At 42.4% G+C, this 22,601-nt stretch overlaps 1 pseudogene; it reads right to left on the reverse strand.

Annotated features, from left to right (window-relative positions):
- Nucleotides 1-22,601, reverse strand: part of LOC101578823 — a 45,217-nt pseudogene that overhangs the window by 17,999 nt on the left and 4,617 nt on the right.

A 22,601-nucleotide genomic window follows, 5' to 3' on the forward strand; every position in this document is an offset into this window, starting at 1 on the left:
CTTATCATGCTCTAGTCTTCTCTGAAACATTCATATGAGTAGATCCCAAACTAAAAGCAGTAGACTAGGTAGCTCACCTGGATAATCTAAAAATCCTCATTTTTGTCATATTAGCAAAATTTCTTTCGCTATAACAAGTAACATTCCCAAGTAAAAGAACCTGACTCTGGATATCTCTGGGGTAACCATACAACCTGCCACACCTTCCATAACTGTGTGACATTGGATTATAGGTTATATATACAATGCATTATTAACAATGCAAAACATGGTGTGTGCTAAAGTGAGAGAGAAAATAAATAAGTGAAAGAGAACATTTTACTTCTTGGAAAGTAACCAAAGTTTGTTCTTTTCTTTCAAATTGGATTAAGATACAATAACCTTCATATTGAACAGAATCCCCTCGGGTATAATTACAGGTTCACTCTTTTTCTTTTATCTTTGAAGCTTCTAGAGATGAGGAGTCAGGATTTTCATGCATTTCAGTTCAAAGCTGGCACCGAATCTGACCCCACCCCCAGGCTTAAAAGATACTAAGAGCGGCACCCCAGAGTCCTGTTGCCCAAGGCCAGAGAGGATGCCTGTGGCCCCCGGGAGGGAGGTAGAGCTCCTGTACCTTGAAACTCACAGAGACCACAGCCTGGAGCACTGGATGCCATGGCCACAGCTGCTTTCCTGCTCAGCAGCTCTTGTGTCTTTATAGATGTTGCGTATATCATAATTCATATATTTTCTGGTTCTTGGGGATGTAAATTGTATGATTAAGCACAAAAGTATTATTTCCTTGTAGCAGCTACAAGACTATTTCCTTTTGTAAGACTCAAAATTGTAAGACCACCTTTTACTGTACCTACATTCACTCTTAAATCCTGGGAGGGTGTACAGCATCTAGAACATTATAAGAACTTACAAAACTCTAAAAAGGTGTAGAACAAAATTGATACATGGTTGTATAAAGCAGCTGAATATACTTTCAAATGCCAAACTCCTATCAGGCTGATGTGATGACAAGTTGACCTTAATCTTTAAGTTAAGGACATTGGTGTCTTCCCTGTGTGCAGCCTGCTTCACCTTCAGCAGCCTGAAGTGCTTTATCTATGTCAGGAAGACTTCCTTTGATCTGGAAAACATTGACTGTGGGATAGATGCTCCATTTCCACTTTCATTTCTATTCCACCAAATTACCACTGCCTACAGCAATTGGGCACCCTCCTCAGGCTGGGTGACCAGTGGGTTAAGACAAATAACCACGAATAGTCACCTATTAGAAACCTGAAGTTTACTATAAAGGAACAGGACAACTTTTGTGCATGGTATAACCTTAATTAATTTCATACATCACAGGTTTCAGTTGCTGAGCAGTAATAGATTTTTATTACTCTTATTACAATGGATAGTCAGAAGTTAAAAGATACAAACCGATGATGCTTACTAATATTTTGTACTTCTTAAATATGTCCTAAAGACTGTGAATCTAAATTGCACATAATAATGCCAGTAATGTGTTGTCCATCAGAAATATAGCCAGGCATCTGACTTTCAAAGCTGTGTCCGAGATACATATGGAAACTCTGCATTAACTGCTTCTTGCTCTCATAAATAATTCCCTCTGTGATCAGCAGAGCGTGGTCATGGGACAGTGAACTACAATTTTGCTGCAGTCAACGGTCATTGTAAGAACAAAGCTAGAGGTCACACATGGGAGTGGAGAGCAAGATATGACTTCAAAAACACAAACTCACAGCAGAGGATACAAATTCGTCACAGGTGCAAAATCCAAAGCATGAAACCATTTCACCTCAAGGACATTCAGAATTGTTGGCAGTTGCAACCCTTGGCTATTTTCTTGTTTACTTACATAGAGAAATGTTAACAATATTGTTATTTATTTTTTCAAATGTCAGAAGTATTAACTCTTCAAAGGGGGGATAGCTTAGCAGTCTAAATGCCTGTCTGGCAAGCTCAAGAACCCGAGTTTGATCCCAAGTACCACATGCCGTGCTGGTCCCAGAACCCTGGGGGGCGCACTGTCCTGGCCCCAAAACTGGAAGTGGTGGTGCGTGCCTGTAATCCCAGCACCAGGGAGGCTGACAGGAGGCTCACGACAAGTCTGAGCTGCATAGTGAGACCCTGTATCCAATCAGTCAATGTAAAGAAAAAAGTTAAAAGAAGTATTAACTCTAAAACTTCTACATTTAGAAATACATAATGCACATCTTAAAGTTGAAAAGTAGAAATAGATTTGGAAATGGTTGTCCATTTCAACAATTTTAACTGCCTTCTAAATTATGTTATTACAGGGTAAAGCACAACGGATTTTTTTTTTTTTAATGCACAGAAATTAAACAAAGCAAAGTGTTCTGTCATGAAAACGTTTCTAGGGGAGAAAAGTGATTTGGGACTTCAATATCATCTTCTTCCCAGTGGAATACAAGTTTTATTCGGAAGTTTGAAACTGGAGAGTTCATTGTGCCTTCAGTGTAAGAGGGAGAGTTGAACCGCAGAAGGCCCAGTCAGAGGGAAAGGAGAGGTCTGCCTTGGCCCGTGGAGGATGAACCGGAGGGTTCAGGAAGATGGAATTTCTTTCTCGTGACTGGTTTTTCTTTTCACTTTAGAGCACACAAAGTCATGTGACACAAATGCCAGGTTTGGTTTTCATTTCCCCTCAACATGCACTAAGTAGCTATCACCAAAGGCAGAACTTCAGCGTTCTCTTTGTTGTGCATCCATAGCCAGGGGAGCGTTCTCTTTCCAGGGAAGCCTCCATTTGTTCTTCAGTAATTCACGGGAAGCAATAGCACCCACTTGAAATTTTAATTCAGTTTTGAGAGTTTTTTCAAATGACCTTATGATATTTCCCTTGGTAATTGGAGAAGGGTGCTCCACAATCCAGTTCTTACAACAATGTTCTTCAGCATCTTTTGCATTTGTGGTGCTCAGCACTCCTTGGATAAACTATGCCCTCACAAGTTTCAAACATGGCTCTCACTCAGCAAGCCACAAGCTGAGAATTTTGAATATAAGCCATACAATGTATTGACCTAAATTTTGATTGGGTGAGATTTAGCTCATTCTTTTCTACTTGACAAAGAATAATACCATGAATCTTAGTCATTCAGAGGTCACTTCTTTTCCAATTACACAAGTATCGATTTTCTGCACAGTAGGAGACAAAATGTTGCTGAAATGAACTAGAAGGCTTGTACTCACACCATCTTTATTGTTTTGGCTTTATATTGAGCTCTTCGAGAGAAATCTTGAAAGAGTAAACTGCATTTTATACTGGAGTGAAAGTTCTTTGCTTCGTTTTCCATGGAAATGACCAAATATCCAAGACTGGGTAATGTATAAGAGGCCCATGGTGGACCTGAAAGGCCAATGAAGGACCCTGCAGGAAGGACCTGTGGGCAGACGGGACCGTGTGGGGCCTGTTTGTGTGGGCGTACGTGGTCATGCATCATGCAGGAAGCTAGAGAAAGTGGGAAGAAGCCAGCCTTGCTTTTTCCTAACCAACTCCCAGGAATTAAATGGCATCCCCTAAGAATGACATAGAACTTTGCTAAGAGCTGTGCCCCCAGGAACTTCTGAGCAGGCTTCATATATTACAGCTGCCTTAACACTCACATGGTCACCCTCAGGACTACAGACCCAGCACACAGAAGTCAGGGCCACAAGCCACAAGCCACATGACCACTATAGCCATCCTTACCCTTTAAGGGGACATTGTTGGTTTGCTTGTCATTCACCACCTACTTGCAATAAATACAGTAGTGAAGTCATTCGATGTATCCACAACTGTCAGAAGTTACAGAGGCCGCACATGGTCTGTGAGGGGACAGACCGGACCCTAGTTTAGTGGCCTTGGGAGCGTGGCTTGTGCTATGCCTCTGCATGGAGTCACCATGCGCAGCGAAGAGCGCTCAGACAATCAGTTGCCAGTGCAAATGTGCACTCTCCTGTCAAACTCCTAGGAAGCGCCTATCACCTACATCCAACGGTACTGCCCCCAGTTTACGTAGAATTTCATGCACCTCACCCAACTTTTATGAACGTGCAGGCTTAAAGAAAACAGTTCATAGAAAATCATAAAAAGTAAAGCAGTGACAGACTTGTAGGTGTTGGCATGTAAGTGAAATGTTTTATTATTTTGCATGAGTCTTACCAGTGAAAATGATATTAAACATACGCCAGTTGTGTTGTCTACTTTCATCTGATGTATTCTATGTGAAAGAGCACATAATATACTTCTCAAGAACGGCTCCCTTTCATCCTGATAGCAGTGGGAGGTGTGTGCTGTCACTTTTTTATTTTTGCATACGTATAAAGTACAGAAATCTGCCATGCAGGCAGCAGGCATGAGCTACCCTACTCCCCTGCCTGAGAAGGGTGTCTCTCACCTTGAGTCCCAGACGTGTGCCGGAGGACACTGAATGTAGCCCTGCTGCCATTTGGTTGCCGGTTACGCTGTCACGCTACCAAAGTGTGGTTAGTGTGTCTGAGGCCATTTTTGAAGTGGCAAGTACAACATATGCCATGTTTTCTACCTAAGCAGACTCGCAGTGAACAGCGGACTTTGCAAGTCCTGGCAAGGACTGGGATGGCAGAGGGAACAAATGCAAATCCTGTGGACAGTACACAAAGATTTAGTATGTAGTTATCCTTCCATCTGCTGCTTCTTAAAAATTATTTTTATGGCACCAAATACTACAGAGATCATGAAATAAAGATATGAAGATGGGCTGAGTTCCTTGTGGAGTTATCCTGAAGAAAAATGGAAACTGGGATGACAGATAATAAAATATAGAAGCTATGATTTATATGTCTTCCTCTAAAGTTCTAGAATTACTTTTTCATTCATTTTGCTAGCATGCAGAAATCTCAGAGGGCTCAAAACCAGGATCAAGATGGAAAGGCAGAGACATAGTGTAAGAGAACACACACACACACACACACACACACACACGCACACACACACAGGGTAAACACCACAAAGGTTGCTGTTGTGGCTTTAGAGAAGGAGCATCACACTTACACAGCTCTAGCCAGAGGCCACAAATGAGAGTGCAGAGGGGGGCTCTCTACCAAGTGGCCCAGGTTTGCCATTTCCCATATCCTTCCTTGAAAGAGACCATTCAAGGATTTGTGCACAGAATTAATGAGATGTGTGTCTTCTGATTCATGCTCCTAGCTCCCCTCAATCCCCAGGACTTATAAGTAAAAATGGTGGAACTAGTTTCCTCTTAAGGTGGGCTATTGAATGTATTCCTTATAGCTGAGGAATTAGAGATCGCTCTAGGGAAGGGTTCCCCCAGAATACCAGGAAGACCACGAAGTCAGGGCATCCACCTCTTACATGCAGTCACCATGCCACTTTGCTGCCCTTGGGACACAATAGCTAACACCCACAACATAAAGCATGAGAGGTTTATTTGGCTCATGATTGCAAAGGTTTCCTGGCTGCAACAGGCCTGGATGAAGGTCTGGGGTGGAAAGGTGCTCATTCTATGGTGTCTGCAAAGCAGAAAGAGAAGGAAGGAGCCGGAGAAGCGCACACTCTCCCAGCTCACACTGGCAGCAAACCAGCCCTTGGGCCAGGCTGTGCTTCCTAGCAGTGCATCAAACCCTTAAACCATGGATTCAACCATACATGAGTCCAGGGATAAGGACAGCACCCCATGATCCACTCACTTCAAAACCACCAGCCGTAAAACCATGAGACTTTGAAAGACATTTTAGATCTAAACCGTAGCTCTAGGTTATGGTCCAGACACTAGACATGAGACCCCACCCACGTAAGGGAAGCCTCCAGCGAGGAGCAGCCCTCAAGCAGCCACAGCCAGGTACCTCATCTCTCACACGGCGTGGCTCCCGGCTGTTCTGGTTCTGGAGCCCAGGTTAGCTAGGCGATCTCTGAACGCCCAGTCCACACCCTCATGCTTTTTGCTCTCTGTGTCTCTAGGGGTGGGACGATACAAGAGCATTTCTCCACTGCAGGAGCTGGAGGAAAGGCCAAGGGCTGACGAGCTCTGTTCTGCTCCTCATCTTTCCCCTGTGTCTTTTCTCAGGTGTCGCGTTCTTTCCACTACGGTCCGCCGCTCTTCTTCTTGACTTCTGTTCTGCTGCTGCTGGATTCAGAATGCAGCTGATGAAAACTCTACAAGGGAATCTGTGGCGACTAAAACACATCCAGCTTGAGCTTTTGCTTTGTGTGCATTTTTGAATCAGGGAAAAAGTGCTAGTAGCTAGAACTCTCAGGATAATGGGATAGAGGAAGGGAGCGGCATTCAAATGTTAATCCTAGATGCTCCACTTAGTACCATGAACTGAGGCTTCTCTCTGTGAGACAGACAATGTGTCATTCTTCAGGTGTGGTCCAGTCCTTAAGCGGAGCAGTGTGAGTCTGTTGTCGAACTCAATTCCAGCTCCTGAGAACCGTTGTTTCCCTTCCTTTCATGATGAATGCAAACCCAGTAAATTAGCCCAAAGGTTTGAATTTGGACCTCTCTTAGGCTGTTATTATGAGAAGAAAAAAATATGATTTTATGTATCTGAAATGCCACCTGTAAATAGTTCGATGATGAAAGCATACATCTCTGGGCTGACTCGGTTGCTTGGGGGTGGTGTTCCGCAGTATCAGGAAAAGGGAGGCTGGAAAAGACTCAAAAGATTGGTTCTGTACCACTCTTTGGGATTAAGATTTTAGGGATATATAAATAGATATAAAAGCTGGGTGGCTTAAACATGACAGAAATATGTTGCCTCATGGCTATGAAATCCAGATGGAAACCAAGGAGATAGTGCCATGGGAGTCTCTGAGTGCCTGCTAGGGCTTGGGTGAGGTCTTCCTGCCCCTTTGGGTTTCTCATATGCCCTGGCCTAGCCTGCACCCTTCAGGCACCCAGCCGGCTCCCACCATAGTCTGCACATTTGAGCATTTCCTACATTGTTCTTTTTTAAGGACACAAGGACAGTAGTCAAATTGGATTACAACCTGTGTCCACCTTTTCATTTGCTACATCGAATACCAGACATATAGATTATGAGAAAATATTAATTTTGGCACCGGGATTCAAAGGTTTCAGTCCATGATCAGTTGGCTCAAAGGCAGCAGTGGTATGGAACAGGGGTGTGGCGGAGGAAATTGGCTCGGCTAATGGAGACCAGAAGGAGAGGGGAAGGGAGAGGGCGGAGGGAAGGGTGAGGGAGAGACATATGCTCGTTACGTCCTGTAGACACGTGGCTTTGTCTACCTGTCTCACTAGAGTAGAAACTGTGCAACTTGTGACTCTTCCCCACAGCCAAAATGACCATGAAAGGTATATGTGTCGAATGGAGATAGCTCAGTAGAATGAACGCCTGCCTGGCAAATGCAAGGGCCTGAGTTCAATCCCTAGTTCTGAAAAAAAAAAAAAAAGCCAACAGAGACAGCACAACTAAAGACTCCCAGGAAGGAGGGCATTCAGAAGTGCTCCAAAAATTGCCAAGAGTAATGAGACCAATGTCCAAAGTGAATGGGACTGTCTAAAGAGGATTCATGGGAATGTGTCTTTGACTGTAATATTTAAAAATGTTTTTTAACATTTACTGTGCTTCTCTGCTACACCTGGTACATATAAACATCAGGGGCACAGATTGTAATGAGGCATTGGATAACTCTGAGGAGATAGTCTGGTTGTGAAGAATGTTCTTTTAGCTGATTTTATTGTGGTGTAAACATTATAGAGTGTAATTACATAAACCTATCATGCATTTCAATCACTCTTGATAAAGATTTTACTTAGCTCACAGCTTGTAGCATTTGCAGTCCGCGGTTGGCTGGCTTCAAGGCAGAGGGGCATCACAGAGGAGAAACAGCCCACAGCAAGCAGGCAGGCGATGAGGCACCCTGCAGCAAGTTCATGCAAGCTTGCAGCATTTTTTCAGCTCCATTTATGTTCTACCCAGGAAAATGAGCTTACCGCAGGTGCCAAACCAATAAGTGGACGGGATTAGTGATCACACACTCTTAATCTGATCATCACACACTCCAGGTCCTGCCACCTTTGAAAAACCCCACCTATGGCCACCTGAGGCTTTGTGGGAGATCTAGATGCAAGCTGCAACACCATCACAGAGTGAGGTTAGGGCAGTTCAAGGTCACAAGGCAGAAGGACATTTTCAGGTGAATTATGATCTTAGGGACCACTTTCCTCCATGCGGCTCATTGTTTACGGAAACACTGTCATGAATGAATAAATGTATGTTTAAAAGACCTTGATATGAACAAAAAGCATGGAAGTATCTGTTAGAATAATTGCATGCCCTAAGTTGACAAAAGGTACAATTTGATTTAATGTTTTATAAGTTAACAGTTCCTAATCTTCAACATATATTGTTAAGAAATGGAGAAGTTTGTAACCTGCCATCATAGAAAGTATTCTAATTTATATTTTTTGAACATTTCAGGACCAACAAATAAAGTCAATTTGTAAGAACATCTTCCACCAAACTCAAAAGATAATTGCTTTTCCAATATAGAAGAACAATAGTATTTTGCAAATCTTTCTTTTTTTCTCTTCCTGCACTCACATAAATTCATTTCCAAAGTTATTCATTTATTTGGTACAGGGAGATCCTATGTGCTCAGCCTCGTAGTGATCCTCCTGGCTCAGGGTCCCCAGCACTGGGATTTCAGGCATGTACCACCACTCCCTGTTTCAGGGCCAGCACAGTTCTGGGGCTGGCACAGCATGCAGCACTGGGGATCAATCTCGGGACCTCACACTTGCCAGGCAGTCACTTACACTGCTGAGCTATCTCCCCAACCCAAATTCTTAATGCTAACAGTTGATGTCAATAATCCCAAAAATAATTTTTCTAGCTTAATTCATAAATAGCTGTGGTGTTTTCCACGCTGTTACTGACTTATTTTACTTAGCATGACTTCTAGTCTAACCATGTTGTCACAGTGCTAGCTTTGAGTAACAAGTATTTACTGAAAAACCAATCACTGATAAGGAAAATTAATGCATCAAATTATTTCACAATAATTTAAAAATCACCTATTCAAGAAGCAAAACTTGTACAGACTCATCTAACATAATATTTTGCTACTAAAATGTAACTTGAAGAGATTCAGTTTAAACAGGATTCCACTTTGCACTTTATTTCAATACATTTTAATGAAGTCCCATGAATTATGGAAACAGCCTTTTAATAATTTCAGCAATGTGCTCGAATGAGACACTGTAGCTTATTGCTTGCAAAGCATCGTAGCTTGATTTCAGCAAATCAACAGGCACAACTAGATGTCTGCAAAACAGAAATTATCTCAGGATACCAGCACTCAATTGGCGTCAGGACGATCCTAGGTATCATGCAATCTCTGATTTGGTCCTACTTAATTTTCATTTTTATTGTAGGTTTTTTGGTTTCTTTTGGCTGAAATTTCTGGCTCTCCATCTGAACTTGGAATTCACTATGTCCTAATGACCCATCCAGGCAACACCTCTTTTTCCGGGGCTACTTACAGACTGCATTTGTGCTCTCGCTAATGAAATGGAGCCTTCTTCAGAATCACTCAGGGAAAAGCAGCCTGAAAGAGATTTAATTCTTTCAGCAATTTTAGGCTTTTATGAGAATCAAAGATGTTTTTATTCTAAAACATTCTGTTCTTTTGGCTAAATGTCATCATCTACAGCATTTTATCTCTCAGTAATTAAGAAAGAGGCTTTGCTCATCAACCTCTTTCTAGCCTTCCAGTTTAAACAATTATTTCAAATTTCTATACAGTGTCATTTTCTCTCCTTTTTGTATTCTCACACCATAAAGTTAGAGCTAGTGATAGGGAATTTTGACATGGGTTTTCAACAATGGATTTACTTTACAATCATTAAAATATTCTAGATGCCTAGGATTACTTCCAGAAATGTGACATAATTGGTCAACATGGGCATAAATATCAATAGTTGTTAAAAATTTTAAGAGAAACAATGGGTTGTACCATGTCCAGCATCCATAGAAAACTGTAAATCCTTTTCCATTCATTAGGTATACATGATCTTCCCTTCTAATGAGTTAGATTTCCAAAATTCTACAAACCTTACTATAAATATATTCTTCTAGAGTTATGGCTTTCCTTCTATTTTAAGTATTAATAAATAAAAAATATTTAGAATATAGTATTCTTTTCCTTGACTACTTTATGCAAATTTTGATGAAGAACTCACTGAATTTTTTGTATTGTCTTCATATTTTATTTCACAAAACTATAGTACTGTACCTGCTTTCTAGTCCTTGACCCATGTTGAGCACTTCAGTAATGTTTCATAATTTTAAGCATGTAGTGCATTGCATATCAGACCTATATTTGCATGGAATATAAATTTATGACCATTCTGAATGCATAAATGTAATTTTAAAATTATTAAAATTTATAATCAGTCAATGTTGTGGAAGAAAGATGTTTTCCCAGTTTTGCTCTTGTATTGATTTACTTTATCAAATGATCTAGATTTAGTATTTAGTATTTAAGTAATAGTTAGTGCTATTTTATTTCTTGTAAAATAAAATAAAATAACTTTTTATTCTATTTCAATCACTGCTTTTCTTTTTTTTTTTTTTGCTTTTCTTTATATTCATTCCTCTTTTCTATATATTTTTCTAAGACTGTCTAGGACTTCTGGTGTATCTTAAGTAATTGTTGTTAGGTTTTTTGGCACTGTAAGGAGGCAGGAAAGATAGAAGAGGCCATTATTGCAGGCATGGGGAAGGCCACAGGAAAGGAGAGACATGAAGGTTCCAAGGGCCTGGCCAGGGGCGGGGACAAGGACTATCCAGGCCCAGGATGGAGGTGGGGTATAAGAGGCAGTGTTCGTGATGTGGCAGACAGTGATTAGGCAGGAGGTGGGAACAAGGAAACAGGATACTGTGGAAAAAAAGTAGGAAGTTGTGATCTGACCAGGGAGGAGGTAGGCAGAGCATAGCACATGGAGTCCAGGGGCCGGTGCCATATTGGCTTGCTTCCGTGGTGATTTGGAATTTTTTATTTATTTTATTTTATTTTATTTTATTTTTAGAATTTTTTATCTTAAAAATGTAGAGAAAACCTATCATGACTGTCTTTAGGCTGTGGGGGAGCGACAACTCTCTCAGACTGCTTCCTACTGATTAGGGGCACCATCATGGTAAGGGGTAAGGGGACAATGGTCATTGCCTGTGTAGAAGAAGCTGGTGCTAGGGGCTTGTGCTAGTATGATGAAGTCATTGGCAGTGACTGCACAGATCCTGGATGACATAAAATTTTTAAAAAGCTTAAAAACATAAACAGGTTATTATTGTGATTAGAGGACCCAAGACAGGAACCAGAAATGGTTTTCCACAATGACCATGGCAAGGGGGAAGAGTATCAATTTTCTAGCTCCTGATGTTTGTGCTCTAGGGACTTAGGAACGTAGGTGCTCTGGGAAGTGCCCTGAGTTTAATCAGAGCTAAGGGAAGGAGCTGAGGCTGAGGTGGGTGCAGCTCCAGAATATGTTTGGTGAGGTGGGCCTTCAAAAGCCCACTCACCTCTATAATTCTTGATCTACTATGACATAGCTTGCCCTTTTCTGAGTGTCTATGTTTGTTGTGGTACCAGCTATGAACCTTCTGTTAGAATAGGTGGAGCCACATTATTGATAACTCTTGAGTTCTTGCATTAAATGATAGGAGCCATTAGGTTTTAGTACAGGAAGAATAGAAGTGTTGTAAGGTAAGTGGGCAGTTTTAAGGAGACCACTGGCAAGGAGATGTTAAATTATAATTTTGAGTCCCTGTGACTCAAAGTGCAAAGGGTGATCATCTATCCAGATGAATGAGAGAGGGGTGAGCAACTGGCTAGGTTGGGAGACCAGGAGGGGTGAGGGCCTGTGCTCCGTGGGCTGCTGTCCTTGAGCTCTAGCCTGCAGAGGGATGGAGTGCTGCCGGCTAGGACAGATGTATGATTAGCTGTTCCCAGGTTGTGCTTTGTCCCAAAGTGGGAAATTTGAAAAAAAAAAAAAAAAAAAAAAAAAAAAAAAAAAAAAAGAGACAAAGATTGTGGGTGCAAGTCAGGGAGAGTGCATGGAATGGACCAAGGAAGGGTGAAGGGGGAGAGAAGGGTGGAGTGGGGCACGGGAGGGGCAGAGGGTGAGAAGCAAAGGAGAGGGAGGAGTGAGCAACTTCTGAAGGCAAAGTAAAAGAGGCGGTGGCAGTGTATGGGGTTTCATTTAATTGAGAAGAGTGAGAAGGCTGAGCTTGTTGCAGGTATGGGGGAGGGGTGAAAGCAGGAGGGAGAACTTTCTGAGGATCCTGAGGGGAGATTCGGTAAAGGGGGGCAAGGAGAGCGCCCTAGGAGCAACAAAGGCTTTTATGGGATTCTTGGCCATTTGCTGTTGCGTTTATAGAAGTTTTAACTGTTTTGGTTTGATGCTATCTCTGAGCCCCAGGGAATTCATATTGCCCAAAGCAGAGTGGAGTTTAGGGTGTGAGAATTAGTATTTCCCATTCTTGGGGCCAAATTGAAGGTGAGCCAGAGGCTTGGCCTGAGGCCGAAACAGGAAATCTTGGAAAGAACAGTCACTCACTCAGTCTGAGAAAGGAAAAGAGAGAGAGTGAGCCTGTTCATGTTCTCGGCCTTCACTGGGAATGCATGGGGGTGCTGCAAGAGGACGGTAGGGACACAGGAGTCTCAGGGTGGGGCCTGACATGGGCCATGGTTTTTGGCAAAGGATGAAAACAAAATAGGAACTCCTGTGAAAGAGAGAGGCTCACCTTGGAGGAGCAGAGCTGGCCCGTTGTGGCTGAGGGCTGGCAACAGCAAAAGTCTGAGGAAAAAGGGGGTGCGTTGGCAGGGCCCAGGCCAAGGGAGGGAAAGCTTTCTCCCTTAGTAGAGCGTCACAGCCTGCTCAGTCTGAGTCATGGCACCAAAATGTTAGGGTTTTTTTGGTGCAGTTTAGAGACAGGAAAGATGAAAAAGGGCTTTGTCGTGGGCACAGGGGAGACTATGGGGAAGAAGAGACATGGGGCTTCCCAAGGCCTGGCCAGGAGAACAAAGGCTGTGTAGGCCAGGATGGAGATGAGGTTTAGGGGCCAGTCCACTTGACGTGGCAGATTGTGATTGGGCAGGAGGCGGGAACAAGGAAAGAGGATATTGTGGAAAGGACGTAGGAAGTTGTGATCTGACCAGGGAGGAGGAAGGTGGAGAGTAGCGCATGGCCTCCAGTGACCTGTGACATATTGGCTCGCTGCCACGATGACTTTGCAGAATTTTTTATTAAGGCAGAGAAAGGCCATCAGTTGTGTTAACAGTGAATGCGTGGTCATTGTTAGTGGCTCTTAGATGATCCTTCCTTCTGTCAATGACTTAATTTTTTAAATCAGCTCGAGTTAATCGTGACTGGATATGAATATCTTAGCATATTTGATACCTTTTGGTCTCAGCCACATGAAATTACTCTTAGACAAAGTTAGGGATACAATGTGCATGAACAGGGCAGTGTGTAGATGATCCTGAGCAATGATCTGCAAAGAATTCTGCATATGGATTTTCTTCTTTCTTAAAAATACATTAAAATTATTAAAAATATATGAAAGAGCTACTTTGTCTTCTGCATATTCTCATAAGCTCCTATGGGAGTAAGATTTGTGAAATGCTCCAGCCATTTTTTTCTCTTAAACAAAACAAGCTGGTTGTGAAGGGCCACACCTGTGATTTCAGCCTAGAGAATTTAATAATTTAAGACAGCCTGTCTCCAAATGAAAAATATATTGGTCTGCAAATTTGGCTTGGTATGGAAGTCCAAGGTTCAGTTCCCAGTGAGAGAGAGACAGAGACAGAGAGACAGTGAAAGAGAGAGAGAGAGAGAGAGAGAGAGAGAGAGAGAGAGAGAGACAGACAGACAGACAGACAGACAGACACAGACACACATACACAGAGGGAGAGAGAGACAGAGAGACAGACAGGGACAGACAGAGAGAGACCCAAGCAATGGATGAATCTGAATGAATTACATTTAGATGAATTACAGTTGAATGAACTACAGAAAAAAAAAGTTAGTGGATCAAAGCAATTATTTTGTAATTTTAAAATTATGAAAAAATGTATTTGGTATAGGGTCTTACTACACTGCTTGGGTCCATAATAATCCTCCTGTTTTCAGCCTCCCCAAAGCTGGGATTATAAGCGTGCACCGCCAGTGGCTGGCTCCGTGGGCCCAGGAGCAGGGCCAGTATGGCACTGGATCAAGGCAACCTTGATGCCTTGTCTACAAGTCTTCTAGTTTTATGAGCCCAAATCTCCTTAGCATGCCCAAGAGACTCTTATTTCCCAGTAGACACTGAAGACTTTGACAATATGTGGGCACACCGACGTAAGCTTCTGATTCCACCAGAGAAGATCACATCGCTTTCCTGTTTGCACGGGGTATCAGGTAGGCATCCTTGGCAAGGTTAGGTAATTTTTTTCTATTCCTAGTCTACTAAGCATTTTTATTAGGGAGTCATTACAGGTCTCCCTATGCAGTTTGGACTTACAGTGAGTCCAAAGACTCTCCTGTCTCAGCATCCCCAGCACTGGGATTACAGGCGTTCACTACCATCAGGGCTGGCACAGTGCACCCGAGGTTCTGGGGCTGGCACAGCCTGAGATACTGAAAATCAAACTTAGGACCTTCAGTTTGTGAGGCAGACACTTAGACTGATGAGCGATCTCCCTAGACCCACAGGTACTCATCATGAATGAAGCAAAATGTTTTCGTAATCATTGTGACTAGTATGGTTATTCTCCTTTATTTTTCTTACAAAATGAACAATCCTAAAAGATTATTAATCTTGAGGCATAAGCACCTACCTGCCAAGTGAAAGGTCCTGAGTTCAATCCCTGGAACAAAAAATAAAAAATTGAAAAATGTTACATTTGTGGAGTACATTTTATTTTTTCATGAAGCTAATATTATTTTAAACACTTGTTAGAGGTATATTGGACTTTTAATACCCTTAAATGCATTATGCAAGAAGAAACTTTGAGAGCTCAAAGATAAGAACAAAATTCCAACACAATCTAATGAGAAATATTAGATGTTGGCCAAGAAAATAAAAGTCACATTGACACAAAATATCAGTTCAGGTTAAAGAACAGTGAAATAACCTTTGAAAAGTAATAAAAGTAAAATCTGCACTAAAATTATTTGCACCAAAACTATTTCAATACACAAAGTAAATAAATACATTATTGAGTATAAGTCTAAAAATCAAATATACAAAGATTCTTCCTGCAAGCACTCTTTTTAGAATTGATCTTGTGAGTGGAATAAAACGTACATGAACCTGTAAGACACCTGAAAAATAAGAATAAGAAAACAACCTACCAAGTACATTGCTTGAAGATCTATAACAACATATTTTATTTTATTTTTTTTGCATTGAGTAGTGTTTTATTGTAATACCATTTTTAAAAGAGAATACAAAGTAGTAAAAGAAAAACTAGAATGATACTGAATTTCACTAAACAAAATAATAGGAATTGGAAATGGTTGTTACAGTGCATAATATCATCTTCAACTGTTTAGATTATCAGACAGGGGCCTGGAGATGGCTCAATGGAATAAGCACTTCCCTGGCAAGCGCAAGGACCTGAATTCAATCCCAGTTCCGCCAAAAAAAAAATAATAGATTATCAGATGTAAGCATGGAAAATTGTGGGCATCATAAGAAGTTAAAATGGAGGGGCTGCAGACATAGTTCAGTGGTCTAAGTCCCTGCTTAGACAAGAGCAAGGATCTGGGATTGAATTAAGAGAGAGTAACTGTATATCTATCCTATTTTGTATATGCAGACACAAAAAGTTCCTTTATTTATATCCCTTTTTGTTTAGTTTTGTCAGAGATGGGTATTCCATTGCCATTAAAATATTGTAGGTGCGTGAATTCAGCAAAATAATCCAATATAGTCCAGTAGTCCATAACAGTAGTGGGTTATCCACAAGACTGGCAATGTCAGAAGTTGTTGACTTGAGCCTTTTACAGCTCAGCATATTAATATAGCTTTACTTTTTATACCTCATTTTTATACTTTTCTGCTGGATGGTTAAGACCAAGACAAAGCAAGACCTATACCACAAGAAATGTAACTTTTGTATCTGACAAGGTCAGTCAAATCCTCTCAGGAAGAGGATTTACTCTGAAACCCTGGACCGCAGTTTGTAGATCTTTTGTTGGTGTCAGCCATGTGGATGAGTCATGACCATTGCGTGACCAGTTTGCTTTCTGTATAACAACATATTTTAAAACTATCCTGCACATGCAGAACACATGTTCATAGTTGTTTATGGAGTATAGTGGCAAGAACAAATTAACACCTGGAGAGGAAACATTCTCTCAGGTTTTCACAGAGAGCAAATTGGTCAAGCAATGGCTGTGACTCATCCACATGGCTGACACTGACACAGGATTTACAATCTGCGGTACAAGGCTTCAGGATAAATCCTGAGGGGATTTGACTGACCTTGTCAGATACAAAAGTTACATATTTTTGTTATATAGGTACTGCTATATCTTGGTCTTAACCAACAGAAAAGTATAAAAATAAAGTATAAAAAGTAAAGCCATATTAATATGCTGAGCTATAAAAGGCTCAAGTCAACAACTTCTGACGTTGCCAGTCACGCAGGTAACCCTCTGCTATTGTAGACGACTGGACTATATTGGATTACTTTGCTGAATTCATGCACCTACAGTATATGAATGGCAACGGAATACCCATCTCTGACAAAAAGGAAATAAAAAGAGGGATATAAATGAAGGACCATTTTATCGTGAAAAATACATATATCTGTATATACAAAATAGTTAGCATAGATATATAGCTACTTTCTCTTAATTCAATGAAAAGAAATTTTGAACTAATATTGTTTAGACTAATATTGTTTAGACTAGATACCATGTCTGCATCTTGTACTACGAATAACTACTACTAAGACAAGAATGTGCAATGTATTATTGTAACTGTCCTACTAACCTGTTTTGAAACCATCTCATCGCTACTTTTTTCTCAATAAAATTAATATAAAAAAACCCTGAAGGATGTATGTATGAAAAAAAGAACAAATTAAGATAACAATCTAGAGTAATAATTTTCTTCATAGAAATTTGTTTCAGAAATCTATGCAGGAGAATACATCAGGGCATATCTCCTAAAAGTAGATTATAATCCCTCATATTTATTCTAAAAAAACTTAGTCAAAGCAACAAAAGGAACAATAAAGATTAAATGATGAAGCAGGGATGGAGAGGTAAAGAATAGCAATGTGCTATAATTAAACAAAAAGACAGAAGAGAAAGCAAAACGCTGTCCTTTGCCATTTAAGGGGGATAAATTAGCTTGAAAGTCAGGGCTTTAACAGATTCTAAAGAATTGAAAATGTGCCTGTGTTACCCTGTTAGAAAATAAAAGTAGTTTCAGGAATATAAAGACTATGAGTAATTTTTAAAGAATAATTATGGCTTGTTTGGCTTTTTGGCGTGGTGTATCGGTAGCACACCTTTGAATGCACTCATAGCAAGGTACCAGGACGTAATGATGAACAAGAAAGCTTTCTTTTTTGTTTGAGCTGGACATATCCTTAGCTGTGTACTAAGCTAAGAAAGCCACTATTGTCCTCCCACATTTTCACAGTTATTTCACATTCAACAACAAAAAAGAAGTAAACAGAACACTTCTGCATTTGAAGTACTTTTACCTTGTTCTCTGTCATTAGGACTGGAACAGGCTTTTCCATTACAATGGTATTCATCGGCCCGTTTTATACTCTGAGTGCTGGGCCTCGCAGCATCAATGTATGAGGTACAATGGAAAATTCATACTCACTGCTCTTGGTATAGATTACATGACAATTTGAACATATATGCAATGTACATGTGTAGTAGATACTTTACACACACATATAATTCTGCTACATAGCCTTACTGTTACAGGCTGAGTAGAAAGGCAAGGGGTATTATCTCTTATTCAGCAGTCTGGGCAAGGCATTGCTGAGCAGGAAGCATGGAAACAGACAGTCAGCAAACCCACAGCCTGCACAACACTAGCACACATGGATGCTGAACGGAGGCCATGGCTCCCTGAAGCTCCATGGGGGCAGATTGTGTTTTTGTTTTCACTTTTCAGTGTTCATTGCCTATCGCAGTGTCTGGCTCAGGGTACCTGCTGGTGGTGGTTCATTTTATTTGCCAACTGTCTGGTCAACCTGGTTCCCAGAGAGCTGCATCTTGGGATTGCTGTGGTTGGATTTGCGCAGGAAACATCAGGAGGAGTCAGCGGGCCTGACCTCGCCAGGTGCCCGGAGGGGCTCAGAAGAAGCAAAATAGGAGAAAAGCAGCTCACAGCCTTTGTGAGCCAGAACACCTGTGCTCTCCTGTCCTGGACATCAGAGCGTTTAGATCTTGGAGCTTTCTTCTTGCGGCTCTGGACACTGGCTTTGACCCCATAGCCAGTCCTTCCAGGTGTACGCGCCATCATAAATGGGGCTTCTCAACCTCCATAGCATTAGCAAAGAGCTAGTGCTCATGAAGGATTCCTCCTTTCTCTCTCCCCCTCTTTCTTTCTTTCTTTCTTTCTTTCTTTCTTTCTTTCTTTCTTTCTTTCTTTATTTTTTTTTTTTGTATTTTAGGGAAGGGTCTACATGGTGTTCAGGGTCTCACTACTAGATCGGACTCACAGTGGTCCACCTGTTTACAGCCTCCCAAGTGCTGGGATTACATGCGTGCACCACCACGCCCAGTTTCAATTGCCATCTCAGTGCACTCAGGGGCAGGGCTGGCACTGCAGGCCCCAGGATCAAACCCCAGGCCCCTGCAGCTGCTTGCAAGTGCTTTAATCCACTGAGCTATTTGGCCAGCCCTGCTTTCCCCCTCTTTTCATCAGCTGTATCTGTGTGTATGCAGGCATAGAGACCTTAATGGTTATGTTTCTCTAGAGAACCTGGACTAATAGAACATCCCCTTTATGGAGATCAATCAGTGAATAAATACACTACGTAAATGCAGCCTGACTCTATCTTGATAGTTACAGTAATACAATTGGTCAGAATATAATTTCATAGCTCAAAAAGTGAAATGTTAAAAATGAACATAGAAGCACAAAGCTTTCCAATATCACCATGCACCAACGGCTACTTCCCCGTCTCCAGGAGGGCTGCCCGTACTTTTCCTCTGTGGACTTGAAAGCCCCCAGCGGGGCATCAATAAAGCAGTTAGGACTGTGAATGCCTCATTCCTGTGAGGCCAGTGTGATGCTGGAGGCCATAAGCGCTCCCTAAAGAGTAGACCTTCCTCAGCCTGGAGAAAGAAAAACCTCCTCAGAGGGGGTCATAGCGTGAGTTCTGGGCTCTACTCCAAGAGAAACACAGCAGCGAGAGCCAGGGACAGGGAAAGCATCTGCAATTCATGTTTAGCCTTTCCCCACCGATGATCTGTGCCTGTGGAGGACCCGAGGCGTGTGGCCAGCCCAAGTCCACTTTCCTCACAGCGTCAGAAAGCAACCTTCCATCTCATTCCCCACAGGAGAAGCCCGGCTCTCCAGTCTTCAGGGTTTAGACACATGATTCAGACCTAGTTCCAGAGGCTTCAGTCTCTGGCCTTGGTTTCGCAACCATGTCTCTTGGCTTCCACTTAGCAGAGATTACTAAAGTTTAAATACAGCATTAGGCAGTTAAAAACCTGAAAAAGAAAACCTACCTGGTAGGCACAGCTTTTGGCTGGCTGGTGTGTGGCACACCTGTGTGTAGCACTTCCTTTGCGAAGGTTGTGAGCTTGCTGTTACAGCCCCGAAGTTCCCTTACTCTGACGAATGGAGTGTCTTGTGCCTGCCTTGGAGGCAGTGGCGGAGGCGCATGCTCCCTCCAGCGCACCCAAGTCCTACAGAACCATACTGGAGACGCACCTTGCCCACGTGTGAAGACCTTTTCTTTTGTTCATGTCTGCTAGGTTCTGTTATTTCTTCACCCCTCCCTTGCCCCTTTCTTTGTGCTCTGATTTTGTTTGAAGCACCGGCACATCTCACAGCCCAGAGCCAGTTACCACTGAGCATGAATTCTGAATTTGTAACTTTGCTTGCTTGCTAAAATTTATTTATATCGCCAAATTAATACTCTGGACAGTTTCCATTTGTGGACAGAAAGATGTCCCACAGACCCAGCTGTGTGGACACACATTCCCAGCTGAGTTCAAACAAGACACCGTCGGCCTTGCTGCGTCAACTTGTCCTCTCTGAGCAGGAGCTTTTGGAAGTGTACTTAGGGCCCCGCTTTGCTGCCTGTGCTGGCATCTTCCCCTTCTAAAATGGTCCAGGGATACATTGCTCTTGTTAGCCTGCACGGACTGTGGCCTGCCTTGGGAAATGAGTGTGTCACAGAAGCTTGCACTTCGGGTATGAGTTACAGTGCTGCTGGCCAAGAGATCGATGAGAATGACTCAGTAACATGTGTTAAATAGGCTGGCTTTAAATAGAAACACATAAAATACCGCAACATGGTGATCAATTGAGGAAGACACGGCCAGAGCTCATGGAGACACGGCCCTGTGGCCCTACTTAGGGCAGTTGAGCAGGGGCCACCAGTTCCATGTCCACAGCAATTTTATGGGCCACAGTTGTCAAAAACGATGAACGGGAATGGTACATGTTTTATAGTCATTCTTTTAATTCTGCATGGTCACATGGTCCAATCCTGGTGGAGGTCACATAAGGAAGACCTGTTTTCTAGGAGGAACACTGAGGCACATCAGCATTTTTTAAAATGTATTTGGTAGAGGATCTGCAGGGTCTCACTGTGTAGATTGGACTCCTAGTGATCCTCCTGCTCTCAGCCTCCCAAGTGCTGGGATTACAGGTGTGGGCCACCACGCCCAGTCTCAATCACTCTCTCAGAGTGCCCTGGGGACAGGGTCCACACGGCAGGCCAGGAGTCAAACCCCAGCCACTGTGCTCTGCCTAAGCAGGCGCTTTAGTCCACTGAGCTACCTGACCAGCCCACTGCAAGTGTTTGACTCGCTGAGTAGCAGTGTGTGGAGTTACGCCTAGGTCAAGTCTAGGAGAACCACAGAGATTCTGGCCTTTGCGCAATTACATTAAAAGAACAACACTAGCAGGCTGCAGCTTCTGAATATTGTTATTAATGACATTGTTATTATTCCTGAAGAAAAAGAATCTAATGTATAATGTTAGGTTTGGCATTTCATGCTACAGAAAACAGTGCATTTTAAGAAGTCACTACAAAGCTGAAAAATCAATGTGACCATCTAAGGTTCAAATAAAGCTTTTCTCCACAACAAGGCATAGAATTTACATCACCAATAAAACTCATCAATCACTTCATCTAAGAACCTATTGAAGGTTTATATACATGGTAAGTTTTATTTTTTTATTTTTTTGAGGAGATAAAACAATTATAATGTCTACGATTATGTTATACAAAAAGAAACCCCACTAGAAAGAAAATCCTTGAGTGCAACAGCAATAATTTAAAATTGCTGTCTTTCCCATGATGTTAGGATGTTAACCACTGCTAGGTACAGGCGTCTGGCATCAGGGTAGGTTTTATTTTCTGACCACATAAAATTCAGGTCTTCAGTGTCTCTGCCTAACTCTATTGGCTCCTAATAAAGCTTTTTTTTTTTTTTTAATTTTATTTATTTGTGTGTGTGTGTGTGTGTGTGTGTGTGTGTGTGTGGCCAGCTCAGCCCACCAGGGGGGCGGGGCTGGCATGTAGTGCTGGGGGATTGAACCGTGGTCCCTGTGCTCTGCTAAGCTTGTTCTAAGTAGGTGCTTTAGACCACTGAGCCATCTTGCCAGCCCCCTAATAAAGCTTTTAAGGTCTTCAAGAGAAGTAATGTACTCCTGATGTCCCAGGGCTGTGCTGAGCTCCACCACTCATCTGCAAAGGTGTTGTCCACTCCTCGGTCGCCAGGACGTCCTTTAGGTGGCCCAGTCCAGGGAATCTGCCTTAAGTGTGTAATTAGTATCCTTCCATTTGGATTCGCCTGTAGCCTGAAAACTAACTTCCTCGATAGAGAAAATGTCGCTCTCAGCCTCCTCTTCGCCAGTCTCGTCCTCTGAATAGTGACTGTGCAGTACAAGGGCCTTCTTGCCATCACTCTTGGTAAATTCTACCACAAAATTGGGAATTGATGTCAGTTCAGCCTCTTGTTCTTCACCCTTGTGCCCCTCTGAGGGCTGCTCCTCCATATCTAAAGCTGGTGGAATGCTATTGTCAGTGTTGAAAGTGACAGTGACCTTTTCCCCAGCACTTTTCCACACCAATTTAGTTTCTGTCCCCTCCACTTCCAGCTCCCAGACCCTAGACATCTTGGGAAGTGACCTGTGCTTCTGAATTTTTTTTCCTCTCTAATTTTATCATAAGAAACTCAACAAAAGCTTTGTCTCCTTCAGCTGTGCATCCCTCCGAGGCCGCAGCTGCAGGCACGTGTCCCTGTAGGCTGCAGGAGGCCAGGTCGGCACGGGGACCCTGCATTCACCCACAGCAACCAGAAGAGCCAGGGGCTTGGCTGGGCGCGGGCTGCAGCAGCTGCCTGAGTGGCGGGTCAGCTCGG

This window comes from Octodon degus, unplaced genomic scaffold (assembly GCF_000260255.1).
Source record: "Octodon degus isolate 3935 unplaced genomic scaffold, OctDeg1.0 scaffold00108, whole genome shotgun sequence".
Taxonomy (NCBI): domain Eukaryota; kingdom Metazoa; phylum Chordata; class Mammalia; order Rodentia; family Octodontidae; genus Octodon; species Octodon degus.